Raw genomic sequence first — 15,150 nt, 5'->3', positions numbered from 1 at the left:
GCTGATCTGTGACTATTTAATGAAAAGTAAAAGGTAGATTATACTGCAGCTTGCAGCATCCTTTAAAACAAGACTTTCTTTTAATTTATGTAGAAGAAAAGCTCTGTTTATAAATTGCAAGTATGGAGTTGCTATTGAGTGAATTAAAAGGGTGGCTGATCAAAGGTGAACATGAGTCCTCTAGTATAAATCAAAAGTATGTAGCATGCATGCATTTGCTAAATTTAAGTCTTCATTAATTATACAGTTTTTAGAAACTCGTAATTTATCTAAATCTGAACATATTTTCATGGCAATAAGGGAAGGTATAACTAGAACACTAATGTCATATCTTTCTGCACCTCATGAACTTCTGGAGGTTGTTACTGACATAAGCATATATCTGTACAGGAAAGACAGAATAATCTATTTCCCCTGTGTTTTAATATGAGAACCAGTTCTGAAGGTTTGGGTTTTTTTCTTGCTCTTAAGCATGTGAGACTTTCGAGAATTAATTCTTATCAGAAGAAAACAAAACAAAAAAAATCGAAGAGTGTTCTAATGAATAGGGGTATACAGCTATGTTCTGATAAGAAATATACAGATAAGCAACCAGATGCATTTTATCTACTTATTCCATTTTATTTAGCAGGCATCCTGCAAGAACAAAGACTCCATATAAAAGGACAATCAAATGGCATCATAGGCTATTATAATTACATTTTAATCATTGCCAATAAAATAAGTAGTAAAGACAGATGTCTCCAAAAATATCAATATAGAAAAAAAATTATTAGTCTCGGAAACCAATTTCTAACATCACTTTAAGAATAGGACAGTTTTTTAATTTCTTATCCTAAGAGTATATTAAGAATAACCTTATGCTGAATTTCCTATCCTCAGGTTGCCCCGTCTGACTGTATAAAAACTGTTATAGTGATGTGAGGACTAAATGGAAATAATTTTATTTAATAGAATTGAGCTACCATTAAAATATTAGCTTTAACTTTTTTTTTTTTTTTTTTTATCCTTCAGCAACCTCTTTGAAATTTTGACTCAGAAATGCTTCTGCTTTACTTATAAAAGAAAGCTATTATTTATAAAGGACCGGTAAGAATTAAGAAGTTAAAATTTGCAGAGGGTCTTTAATTTGTGACATTTTTCAAGTACTTGAAAGTATTTAAGTACAGTAATGGTAAGATATTATTTTCTTGCTAAGCTACATACTGTGAGTTTCCCTTTTAAGTTCTTATTTCTCCCACGTCATTTCATCTATTGTTAAAGTGTATAGTTAGTTTTAAAATTATTATCTTCCCAACCCTATTTTAAATACACATTTCTGAGAAAGAATCTCTGTGATTACTATCTTTTTTAAAAGGTCAGTTAGTGGATAGGAGGTTTGGGCAGAAGGAATGGCTGGGGATACTCTTATTTCATCATCTTCCAAATACATTTAATGAAAAGCCCTTCAGGTTGTTCCTTTATGCCTTTTCACTTCTAGTACAGCTGTTGGATCAACCTGAAAGAACCACTTTGCTCCATTTCTTCACTGCGCTGTCTCAACGAGAAGTCATCCTGAAAATGGGCAGAGAACTAGAGGAAATGTTTAAAAGTTAGTCCAGGCAAATTAAACAGTAGCAGTCCTGTGATCAGCACATGCTCCAAGCCACAGAAATCAACAGGAGTCAAACGTGAAAATCCTAAGGAATAGCTCCAGTTGGGCTGACATTTTTTATTATGTCATTTACTTAATGCGAAAATGCTAAGGTAAAAAGTGGTGTAGCTTTAAAAAATGTCTATAAAAACCACCTGAAAAGAAAATACTGACTTGGAATACTCATTCTTTGCTAACTGCAGTAAATGACAAAGCTACTTTCAGCTTTGTATACATCTGTAAACATTCATAAGTATCCATTAATGTCCTCAAAACTTTAATCCAGTTCATTATATGACATCATATTTGAATTCAAATAACATTTGAATTTTATTTATTTTTTTTTTTTTTAGCTGGACTTATATTTTAATCTTCTGTCCAAACAGTACAATGGAACCTATTCTTGTAAAACATTATTTAGTGGACTATTAAGTTAATATTCCACAGAAAAATGATAGCTTATTTGAGCATTTTGAAGTTGAAAGGAATGTTACTCTGAAGAACTTTCTGCACTTCAGGGAGCTGGTAAAAATGCTTTTTGGGAGGCATCCATTTGTTCCAATTATGATTTCAACATCTAATGGAAAATCTTGAGCAATTCATGTTTTGTTTTTTTTTTCTCAAGCCCTTCTCTCTTTTTTTTTTTTTTTTTAATTGAGTAACGCTAGCTTAATCTATATCCTAATCCATGAAATGTTGACTTTATTTTGGCGAGTTTTAATTCAAAGGGGCAAATCATAACAAGAAAATATTTCAAAACCACCTTTCATTATAGATATCTCATTTTCATTTCAAGGGACATGACATACAAGTTCTAGTTAGTATGACATTAACATTCTTATAAAGAGAAAATATTCCAACAAATTCCTTGCAGAACAGACAATTTCATAATACTATGAGTGTATTTCACTCCTCTTTATTTGATATGATCACTTACTGCAGTACCTTCTTTTGAAACATCACTTACAGTGGTTTGCTGTTGCAGAGAAGCTTGATTGCAGATGCTTGGTGTTTCTTTTCCTCTCAGTCACTGCTGGTTGCTGTTCTTTAATAGCACTCACAGCCTCAGTTTTTTTGGTGATGAGATTCTCCAGTGGCATCACTTCCTTTAGAAGGCAAAATTATTCTACAGAAAGGGACCCACTTGGAAAAGTTGACCCATAAACTGATAATAGAAGTGAGTAATTCACAGACATGCATGAGATTCTACATCAAATATTAAAGCTGTGACAAAACAAATTGATGCTGGTATTGTTGGGTTTTTTTTTAATCTTAGGTTTCCCTGTGCTAGCTACAAAGGTAATAACAAAACCAATATGTAAACAATATGTAATCAAACATAACTTCTGAGGGCTAGAATACTAATTACTCTACCAATATAAAAAAAGTTGGATGTTTATGTCCTATTGCTTTCTCTAATAATACTTAGTAATCTTTAAGTTGTGAGAAAATTTCTTTTTCTGTCAGTCACAAAATATTTTCAAAACAACATGTACTTACACAGTTTGTCTTTTAGTCTTTCGTATTGTATCACCTTTTCCCGGTGAGAAAAAAAATGTGACTGTGAATACAAAAAAGGTAGGGGCATCTATTTTGTAGTTCAAAGAAGCAAGACTTGGATGATCTTGCTCATTTTGAAGACTAGCTGCCATCATCCGGGCCTGCAGCAAGTTACAGCTTCAATGTAGTCCCTGTCACATCAATAAACCAATTTGTAGCCTGATTGTGAAAGCTACAGTCAAGACATGCTACTGATTTGTGGCACCCAAGTAACAAAACAAACTGCTTGAATTCCCATCAGTTTGTCGTATGCAGAAAATCTTTTTTTTTTTTTTTTCTTATGGGCAAAACCAGAACATTGTGCATGCTGGACCAAGAATTCATGATTAGTCTAACTTGAGCCTTAGAAGCCTTAATACTTTATTAGTGTTGTCAAAATGACACTAATACTTCTACAGTTCAGATTAGAGGCAGTTGAAATAATACATATAGAATCATAGAATAACAGAATCAAGCAGGTTGGAAAGGAGCTCTGAGATCATAGAGTCCAACCCTTGATCCACTCCCCCTGTGATTCCCAGACCATGGCACTGAGTGCACATCAGTCTCTTCTAAACCTCCAGGGATGGAGAATCCAGCACATCCCTGGGCAGCCCATTCCAATGTCTTATCACCCTCCCTGTGAAGATTTTTTTCCTAATATCCAACCTAAACCTCCCCTGGCAGAGCTTAAGCCCATGGCCTCTTGTCTTACTGAGAGCTGCCTGGGAGCAGAGCCTGACTGCCTGCTAGCTCCAGCCTCCTTTCAGGGAATTGTAGAGAGTGATGAGGTCTCCCCTGAGCTTCCTCTTCTCCAGGTTGAACACTCCCAGCTTCCTCAACTCTTCCTCACAGGACTTGTGCTGGATCCCTTCACAGCCTCCTTGCTCTTCTCTGAACCTGCTCCAGGACCTCAATATCCTTCCTGAGCTGAGGGGCCCAGAACTGGACACAGGTCTCAAGCTGTGGCCTCACCAGGGCTGAGTACAGGGGCAGAATCACTTCCCTGGACCTGCTGGCCACACTGTTCCTGATCCAGGCCAGGATGCCATTGGCCTTCTTGGCCACCTGGGCACACTGCTGGCTCATGTTCAGCTTCCTGGCAATCCAGACTCCCAGGTCCCTTTCTGCCTGGCTGCTCTCCAACCACTCTGTGCCCAGCCTGTAGCTCCCCATGGGGTTGTTGTGGCCAAAGTGCAGGACCCGGCACTTAGCCGTGTTGAACTTCATCCCGTTGGAATCACCCCAACTCTCCAGTCTGTCCAGATCCCTCTGCAGAGTCCTCCTGCCTTCCATCTCATTGATACTCCCCCCCAACCTAGTGTCATCTGTGAGTTTGCTAATGGTGGACTCATCCTCTCATTTAAACCATTGATGGAGATATTAAACAGAACTGGGCCCAACACTGATCCCTGGTGGACACGAAAACCACCAACTGGATCAGCACTGTTCAGCACCGCTCTCTGATGGCTTCCAGCAGTTCCTAACCCAGCACAGAGTGCTTCTGTCTGAGCCATGGGCTGACAGCTTTTCAAGAGAATGCTATGGGAGATGGTGTCCAAGGCTTTGCTGAAGTCTAGGCAGACTCCATCCACAGCCTTCCTCTCATCCACCAGCTGAGTCACCCAGTCATAAAAGGGGAGATCAGGTTGGTCAGACAGGACCTGCCCGTCCTAAACCCATGTTGGCTGGGTCTAATCCCCTGTTCATCCTGTAGGTCCTGTGTGATTGCCCCCAGGATGGTCTGCTCCATAACCTTGCCAGCCACTGTGGTCAGGCTGGCAGGCCTGGAGTTTCCTGGGTTCTTCTTTCATCCTCTTCTGTGAATTGCTGTGACATTTGCCAACTTCCAACCATTTGGGACATCCCCAGTGAACCCGGACTGTTGGTAAATGGTGGAGACCAGCTTGGCAAGCTCTTCTGCCAGCTCTCTCATCACCCTGGGTGGATCCTGTCCAGTCCCATAGACTTATGAGGATCCAAGTGACTCAGCAGGTCACAAACTGTTCCCTCCAGGATTACAGGGGGACCACTCAGCTTCCTATTTCTTTCTACAAGCCCCAGAAAACAGCTGTCCTCAGGACATCGTCTTACTGTTGAAAACAGAGGTAAAGAAAGTGTTAAATACCTCAGCCTTTACCTCATCTTTGATAACCGTGTCCCCTCTATGTCCAATAAAGAAGGGAAGTTTTCCTCACCATATAGAAAAGTTCCAGTGCCTATCCCTTCTCATCTGGTGTTATAGGCACCTCTGGGACCTTTGGCAGATGGCCTCTGCATTCTGGGGAGGGAGAGAAGTCTTCATCATCCTTCCCAGAGGCATTTTGTTTTCTTTGCCAGAATTCTCAACACCTTTTGCTTTCATCACAGATTTGCAGTCTCACACTATATCCCAAGAGGTCAGAATAAACTGAGGAGCTTCATAAGCAGTATTAGTGAAAAGATCATTTCTGCTTCTACCTTTGTGTAGCGCTCTCTTCCCTTCTATTCCTAGACCTACTCATGTAACACTCGTGTTAAGCTAAATGAGAGAAATGAAAGGTAAAAGTAAAGGAGCTGGTTCAAAATGTTGCAAGGTTACATCAAGCTTCGTCATCTTGTTTTGAAGGGTGTGGAGAGAAGATAACAAAGACCTTCAGCAACCAGGGAAAAAAACATTTTTAAATCTCTAGAGCAACCCACAATTACATATAGCAAATAAAGAAGGTATGACTGTGGAGGCAGAGAAAGACAGTACAATCCATGGAACTAAGTGACTGAGTTCTAAATATCCTCTGCTAGTTTGGAGATAATATCCTGAAAAATGGTTCTCCACCTCAAAAGCCCCCCAGATAAGAATGTTTCTCTTGAGCCATTTTCCCTAAGCTTAGGGAGCATGGAGCAAGATAATTCTTTCCAACACCTGCCCAAAGGTAACAAGAAGACTGCAAGAAGTCAGATTTGGAAATGCAAATGAAAGTTAGCAGCTTACTGAGCTAGATCCTAACTGTGAAACTGCCAGGCTTGGCGTCATCTCAGTGTTTCTTTGCTTAGAAACCCTATTTATTTCTAGCCAAGCTTTCATTAAAATGATAATTCACTAATTATGTAGAAAAAACATGATGTATACATGAATGATTTCCATGAGTGAGAAGAGAATTAAACTGACCTTCCAATAATTTTTTATTATTATTTCTTTATTTTCCGTATTTGAAGCTACCTACCAAAGGCTCAAGATATTTCTAATGTTATTCCCCAGGCTTTCCTTGACTTCAGTAATTTAACACTACAATCAATATTTTTCTGAAGTTGCAGTAAATATTCAAGTGTTGATGTTGGCTTCTTATATGGTGACCCTCACACCTTGAGGGTGTGAGGTCACTTGTACAGTCAGTACAAGTTTAATGTGGGAACAAAAAATATTGACAGGTACTGTCATATACTGCTCACGGTCAAGACTGTTAACTATTAACAGTAAGCCTAATATTGCTTCAGGTGAAATGCTTCTCAAAAGAAAAGATTCAACCTCTAGAGGCTGTTATTGTTATGGCTTACATTGCATTTAACAAAAGCTACATTTAGAGCGTTTTGACAGAAATCACATCTGTTTTCCAATTCCCTGAACATATCTGAATATATTCTAGAAGTCCTCAAGTAGTGACGACTTTCTTGGAAAAAAGTAAAGAAAAAAGTGAATACTTGTGCCAATTATGATATTTAATAAATTTGTAGTATTCATTCCACTTTCTAGATGCCTGACTAATACTTACATAACAGTACAAGGAAACTTCCAATGTACAGGAGGTCACAGAATCATAGAATTATTGAGACTGGAAAGGACCTCTGAGATCATCAAGTCCAGCCTGTGACCTAACATTACCAGATTGGCTGGACCATGTCACTAATAGTCCATGATCCTAAGAGTCTACTTATATTTTCCTCCAAATGGGAAACAGACTTTTTTTTCATTGCAAAGTCCTTTGAAAATATAGAACAACAAATGTACATCACACTAATATAGATAAAAAAAGTATAAAGGGTTTGATTCTCTGATTCATATTTTTCCTGGTATGGGAGTAGCTAGTTGTTTTAATTGGAGTTTGCATGCAGTGATCTAACTAATTTATACTATACTAACTTCTTTCTTTAAAAAAATATAGCTTTAGTAATGGGGTGACTAACTGAAGACAAGCCCACTTTTAGTGATCTCTGGTAAATGGATTGATATCTAATAGGTAGGTGTGAAGTGTATTTATTTAGAAGTCTTCTTTGAACATTACCAGGTGTAACAAAATCTTGTACCTAATGGGAAAAGCTGTGATTTTTTCTACAAAATGGGTATCAGATTTATCTTTACTTACAAATGTCCAGGTTTGAGAGGACCAGGATGAGAAAAAACCTGCCTGGGACACCGCTGCACTTACCTAAGACAGAAAATGTTTAGGTTTAAGACATCTCTTATTCTACAACAGTCAGAACTAATATCCCAAAGTGATGGAAACAAGCCATTGCAAGAAGGTGTCTGCAGAGTCTGCTTCTTTTACCCCTTCAAAGAGATACTGCACAGTCAGTACTTCATGAGGCTACCACTCTAGTTGACTCAAGTGTGGGGAAGAATTTTATTTAAGGCTAATTTAGGTTTCTGCCTCTGTCTTTGATCTGCATCAGAAGAAATGCTGATTGGATATCCTCGTATAAACAACATTGTTTTTTTTAAGGACTGCAGTGGGACTATGTGGGTAGGATACCAACAGAGTGCAAAATAGAGCCCTGAAATGAGTGCTTTAAAGAAGAGACAAGGAATAAAAAATTTGAAAATGTTCATAAGCTGTGTATCACTCAGTGCTTTGCCCCTCCTGTTCAATCTATGGATGGACTTTGGTTGGCACAAAACTTCCAATGTTATTTCCTTAAAAAAGGTACTTTTTATTTTCATTATATTGTTTTATTTTCAATATAATGAAGACTTTTCTAAAAATGTCAAAGATTAGCTCTTTTTTAACATTCTGGAACTAATACTGGTTGCCATACATTAATAAACTAAAATAGTCTCAGAAAAATCTGTATTCAATTCAATACTTTCTGGTAAAGGAAAAATATAAATAGAAAACTATTAGATAGATGCTTAGATAATGTTATCAGTCTTGAGATGGAACCAGAATTCAGTTTATTTTTCCAAAAACAACTTAAGTGAGAAATGGTAAATTCAGTGGTATGTAAATTTACAGCACATATTCTGCACTTTTGTGTTAGTTGTTAGTTGCTAGTTGGTGTATCTGCATGATAACACTACTGAGGATCTCAGATCTGGTGGGCAGCAAATGGATCTGGGCTGGTAAATTCCAATGCAACTTGTTAGTGAGATTTTGGAGTATTATCCTGAAACTAGTTTTTAAAAAATTCTCTGCGGATGAGAGCTGGAGATCAGCATAACTTTGTTGATCTGAAAGCCAAAAGAAATGAGGGATAATCAAAATCCAGCTTGCTGGTATTACAAAACAGGCAAGGACAAAGACATACATATAGCCCAGTTCCTCTGAGAATTTAATCATGCCACAGTTTAGATGAGCTATACCGGGAAAATACTGTGCTGCTGCCCAAGTCTTCAGAAGAGGCTGAAATCTGATCTTTCTCCCTAACTACAGGGAGCCCATTTTCTTTATATTAATAAAAAAAAAAAAAAAAAAAAAAAAAAGGGAATAACATTCTCCTAGCTAACAAAATTCACACAGTTCACATACCTCACTCTTGTGTGATTACTCTGTCATAAATGCCTTTTAAAGCCCTAAGAGGCTGCTTTTAGGTCTTTTTTTTTTTTTTTTTTTTTTTTTTTTTTTTTTTTTTTAAAAAGAATTTAGAGGATCAGTAACCTTTTTTACTTTTATTTAGATACCTTATTCTGTCTCTTCCTTAGATATTGTCTCTTAGTAAACAGCTCTGAAACTTCTTAATCTTTGATGAACTTAATTATTTTGAATCTTTTTGAACCCTTTTATAGTAATTTATTAAATATAAAGACTATGTAAAACTGGTTTCACAAAGCATCACACACAGTTCAGTGTCAGGGACCTACAAACAATTCTCATGAAAAAAATAATTACATGGAAGTGAATATTAGCAGAACAAGAAATATAATCTACAGAGTTATTTTGAAGTGAGATACTTTGAAGATCAAAGAGCTATGCTTTTACAGCTTTTAATGTAGGAAGCAAAAAAAAAATTAATTCTAAACTCTTATTTCTTAGTTATAGTGCATAGCTAAGACTGTGAAGAAATTGATTTTCTTTTTCTTTAGAAAAGTGCTTAATAAAATGTAATTTAAAGGTCATTTCCTTTGGAAAAGATATTAGCATAGGAAAATGTCAGCTGATACCTGAGTGCACTTAACCTGTGAAATCATGTCTGTCTGTCATGTCAGATCTATCTTGTGCATTAGGTAATACTGCTAAAATATATTTAGCATTTGAAATGGACAGTACTGTATAATACAGTCACAAGCTGTGTTCCATGTTCATTTTACCAGGTACCAACATTAAAGCATTCCATGTCACTAAATAGGATGAATGTTTTGTTGTGATATCTATATGCACAGATGCCAATTACTGCTGATTTTTAAACCACTGCTTAACCAATCTTAACTGACTTAACTAAACTCTCCTTTTTCCAACACTTCAGCCCAGCCATTATGGAGGGATACAAGTTTCTCCAGACCATAAAACAAGATAATTATTTTACTATTTAAGTTAGAGTAGAGAGCTTGCCAGCTTTCCCAAGTTGGTTATCAGTATTTCTATCTCAGAATAAGCCAGGTGGGACAGGCAGAACTACAAGAGCTCACTCATCACTATACATTACAGGTGTTCTGCACAAGCAGCTTTCATCCCAGGAGTGGAGATGGTTTACTGTGTTATTCATTATGCAAAAAAAACCATGGGATTTCCATTTTTTTATGGGGGGGGAAATAGTGCATTAATTGATCATATTAATAACCTCTACTGCACAGAGAAAAGATTCCAGGATATAAGTCCATATGTGGATGGTTCCCTTCTCCAGGTGACACTGTGAGACACCAGAAATGGGGACCTGACAAAAAGTGAAGAAGATTATATAAAGAGGAAGCTCAAAAGAAATTGAAGTTCACATCCCATTCCACTGGATTAACATCAGAAAGGATTACACTGTCAAGTCACTTTTATTATTGCTGGTATTGCCACAAAGGTACAGATCTCTTGAGTGGTGAGTTCCCTTACTTTGTGATTATGGTTGCAATAATGACTTCTAAGTTGGGTGAAGTCATGCCCCCACAGGTAGATGAATCTACTCAGGATGTGGATTTGGCAGCCATCAGTGGCTGTCCAGAGGAGACAAATAGCTACTCTATGCTTTCAAGAGGAGTTATTTGCATTTGGTCAGAAGATGAGCTGGATAAATTCAGGATGCTCATTCTGTATCTTTGAAACACATCACTTCATTATCACATTGCATTACACCAATTAATGCTTTGTTCATCTGCCTCCTTTTTAATTATTAGAGGAAGAGACAAATACCACTGTCAAGTGGTAACTACCTAATTTCCCAATTGTGTTCATTATTTTAATGATTCTTGAAAATTTATGTATGCTGCGCACAAGGAATATGACTTAAAACGCAATCTTTATTTTTAAAAATAAATTTTATATATAATGAATTTTTTTCTTATAGCATTGACAAGTCATTAAAAATCCTTAATGGCAAGTAGAGGAAGCTCAAGATATCAATCAGATACACAGAGGATTCCATGAACAAAACAATTTACACTGGTCAAGAAGCTACCCTGTTTAGAGGAAGATGCAAAACCTGCTATGCACGGTTTTGAAAAATGTGTATGTAAATATTGGTTGTTACATAGCAATGTACATCAGTCACAAAAATCTGTTGAAAGAATGAAATATTGAGTATGAGTAGGATAATATTTAAAATTTAATTTTTTTTATGGTAAGATGAAAATCAATAGTAAATACGATGTTTCAAGTTCACTGATGGAGATGGAAAATAGAGAATCCAAACAGGAGAAGTAAAATATTCTGTTGTTTTGTCACTTCTTATCTGGGAAAACATAAATTTCTCTGAATTGTGGGAGCACACAGAAGTTGTCACATATCTGCACAGAACTCCATTTTTTTCATATTAACATTTGCAGTAATGCGCAGGAATAAGTAACAAAATTAATGTGTTATTAAATCATATGGCTGAATTAACATAATCTGACACTGTATTTCACTGGGGTCAACAGTAAGGATGACTATGGGATGGATACTATGAAAGCAATATTCTACCAGAAAAGGAGTGGCTTATTGACTCAGAAAATGGTTTAACCCAATCAAAAATTTTAAAAGTGGTGCCTCAATCATGGCACAGCTAGAAGTTATAACTGGAATTCAGAGAGGGTGATTACTGACATCCAGTCTTTAGTCATTTGCTTTATGAGATCCAATTTGATTTTGCTACTGTATCGTGGAGATCCTGTTTCATCTTCTATAATTTTTCTTTGGCTAAAGTTTCCCTTTTCATTTAGCTTTTATGTGCCTAGCTATTTACAGTACACAGGTAAAGAAGACCAAAAACTAGAGTGAAAACACCATACATGATGTGTGAGCAGTGGAACAGTTAGACTACCATATTATGATGTTAGTTGGTGCAGGAATATTCAAAGATAAGAAACTGCCTTGCTTTGAAAGATTTGCTACATGATGGACACATAAAATGCTTATAAAAGCATGGATTGAAAATTCAAATGCTTACCTCTACTTATGGTAATTACCCAGTAGGAGAGCCATGTTCCTATATGAATTTTAGCTTTCCCTTAGTGCTTGTCAAGAAATTATTTTTGCATTATTGGAGGCATTTAAGTTGAATAATACTTTTCACGAAGGAGAAATTTGTTTTTAGTTTTCCTTTGTCGAGCACTTACTACTTCTTACTGTGAACCTTTGATCTCCCTCCCAGCTTCTCCTAATTACTACGCCAGATAGAACAAACCAATTTGTTTTATTGCAAGCTCTGTGTGATTATCTTCCATGGGCATGCATGTGAACACAGCCAAGCTACACAAAGGCTGATAAATGAGGCATTTATTTGATACAGTAATAATCAGATTTATCAAAGGTCTGTGCATTGGCTGCATTACAGATATATTAATCAGAAAGCTTGAGCTGAACTTCCTCAAGGTGATAACTTGCTAGGCCTATTTTCTTCTGTGTGTAAAATACTTTGATAAGTGTCACCTCTTTTGAACAACAGTTAAGCCACCTTGAAAAGACTTTACATTTGCCTTAGGTTATTTTTTTAGGCAGCAGTCAGGTATTGTTTAATCTTTTCCAACTGAGTGGTTTTCTCAGTATGGATGAAACTTATTTGGTGCCCTCGTCAACACTTGGCCTCTTAGCCTTCTGCTTTAGAAACGAATGAGAAATTAACACAGAGTTTGATAGGAGGTATGTGCTTGCCTTAGCAGCTTGTTTTTGAGACTCACATGATCAAAAAGTCTTCTCTTGTGCTCAGAATGTTTAGACAATCAGTGTCAGTGTTTCCCTCGTTGGTACTCTGATATTTTTTTTTCTGTTTCTTTCCAAATGTTATAAAAGAGCCTGCGCATCTCACTCAAAACTGTGGATTCACCTGTGGCACCAGGTCTTGAAGGGGCTCTTAGAAGACAATTGCAGCTCCAAATGAGCACCTTAACTGTCTCTCCAGCCGTCATATTTCTCTTCTTTAATTTTGGGAATTTTGAACATTCTTCTGCTTCTGATGGCCTAAGCGGAAGAAAGATTTTGATAGACATTAACCCTTTGGGAGTAGAAAAACCTTGTATTTTTTTTTCTTTTGTGAAAGGATTGATAATTTATAAGCTAGTAGCTAAAGATATGCATCAATTCAAATGCTCACCTTAATTCTCCCTGCTGTTGTCCCACAGAGTTTATTTTCTCACATTCAGTAAAACTGGCCTGGAAACAGGTTACATAATGAATGCCTTGTGGTGTATCTGAGGGAAAAAATCAGATTCTATATGTTGGGATGTCTTTCCTCTTGTTGTGTAGGTGACATTGAAACTAGCATGTGATAGATATAGGGCCACTCTTACATTTTTCCAACAGAAAATAAAACAGCTTGCTTAGTACTCTACCTGTAATACTTGCATTTTTTGCCTCTAAAATGCAGTCATACTCTTCATACCAGTGATGGGTTCCAACTACCAACAATGAATATGAAAATATGACTTGTTGCAGTGAGAAAACAGTAATAATATCTTATTGGTTTTATGGGCTGTGTATCTTGCTAGCTCATTTTGCTGCATAGACTGAAGAGCTGAAAAAGCAGATTTCTTTCTGAAAAATCTCATGCTTCATTACTTATATACGGAGCTCTTTAGTGTGACACAACTCTAATTTAATGTCTCTAACATGATATATACGAAGAAATAATACATGAAGCTTAATTTATTAGGTGAAATGCTAAGTTAAATAGACAAATGGTTTTTCAGTAACTATCTTTGGCTTCTATTTAGCAAAAGCAACATTGTATTTGTAAATTCAAATGTATGCTTTTTTTATGTAGTCATCACACAGTAAACTTTTACCAAGCGTAAAGGTTAACTTCTAACCTTGAAACAAATGTGTAATTGCAAGTGAAGTACAGTTCATAATCATATGATATCATGTAATTCAGAAGATAGTTTAAGAAAATAAACATGTGGCTTTTAAAGACTTTATGGAACCAGAATATAAATATATAGTACCTAGGGATATTTCTTCAAGAGCATACTAGAGCCTAATGAACAAGTTTGGGATATGAGGTGTGTCAGCCTGAAACAGTGTCTAAAAATTCTTACATTTCCAGCTGCTGTCTAACATGGTGATGCTGATTAGAAAAATTCTTTCTAAAATCAATTTTCTTGTTCTACCTATATGCAGTTGTTCCCCTGCTTCAGTACTATCTATGCTCAGCTCCTACAAAACCAGAAGCATACTTATATAGGAACTTCCTTTACTTTTTAATATGTAGATTTTTATCAGATTAGTTATAACATTTTACACCTTAATCTTGACTCTGCAGGCTGACAAACTGAAGCACAGAAGATAAAAGTATTGCTCAGCTCACCTGGAGAAACAGTGGTAGAACATAATACACAACACTTCTATATTATGCCTTTACTTATTCATGTCTGCTGCATTATTCTACTAATAAGAGAATTTCTATCCTTTGCTCACAAATTAGGTACAATAATTTGACTGTTTCCACCATGGGCTACATGGAAGAATATATGTCTGAGCTTAGAGGTGATAAGAGTAGTTCTGAAGCTACGAATGGTAGTTAATGAACACTATATTGTCCTCTGCATGGAACTTGTTTAAATGCAGTGTTATTAATAGTCTGTATGAGTGTATTTGAAATTCAAAGTGTATATTTGAACCCACTCTCAAAATAGTTGGGTAGAAATTAGTAAGGCTGTATAGGATTATGTGTGAATATTAAATGTCTCTTCAGTATTCTGAAAGATTAACTGTGAAAGACACTGATAGATTGCCCTTGAAGTCTGAAAGCTGAAAATATAAGTGTGCTCTGTAATCATCACTGGAACTATTATTGAGCTTTTTAATGGATTTTCATAGATTAGCAGGAACAATGAAGCTTTTGGCCTGGATAATTTCTGACTTTGTTGTGCCTTTCCCTGCTAAACCACAGAGTAGTGGCACCATCATTCTATATAAAGACCATATGCTTTTGTCTGGCATACATAAATTTTATTTAATATTTGCAAACAGAAAGCACAGAAATATAAGTGGAGCTCTCTTAGATGAGCGCTTTTTTTATTTTTAATGAACTCTTTTTTTTTTTTTTTTTTTTTCTGGCCAGTTTTAGCTATTGGTCTTCATGCACTAACCAGAAAGAAGTTCAGGTGACCCTTTCTGTCAGCTGGTGAAAGTTAGCCATGTAATGAGCTATAGTACTAGAATGTCAGA

This window comes from Calypte anna, chromosome Z (genome assembly GCF_003957555.1).
Source record: "Calypte anna isolate BGI_N300 chromosome Z, bCalAnn1_v1.p, whole genome shotgun sequence".
NCBI lineage: Eukaryota > Metazoa > Chordata > Aves > Apodiformes > Trochilidae > Calypte > Calypte anna.
Note: the sequence above shows the minus strand (reverse complement) of the source record.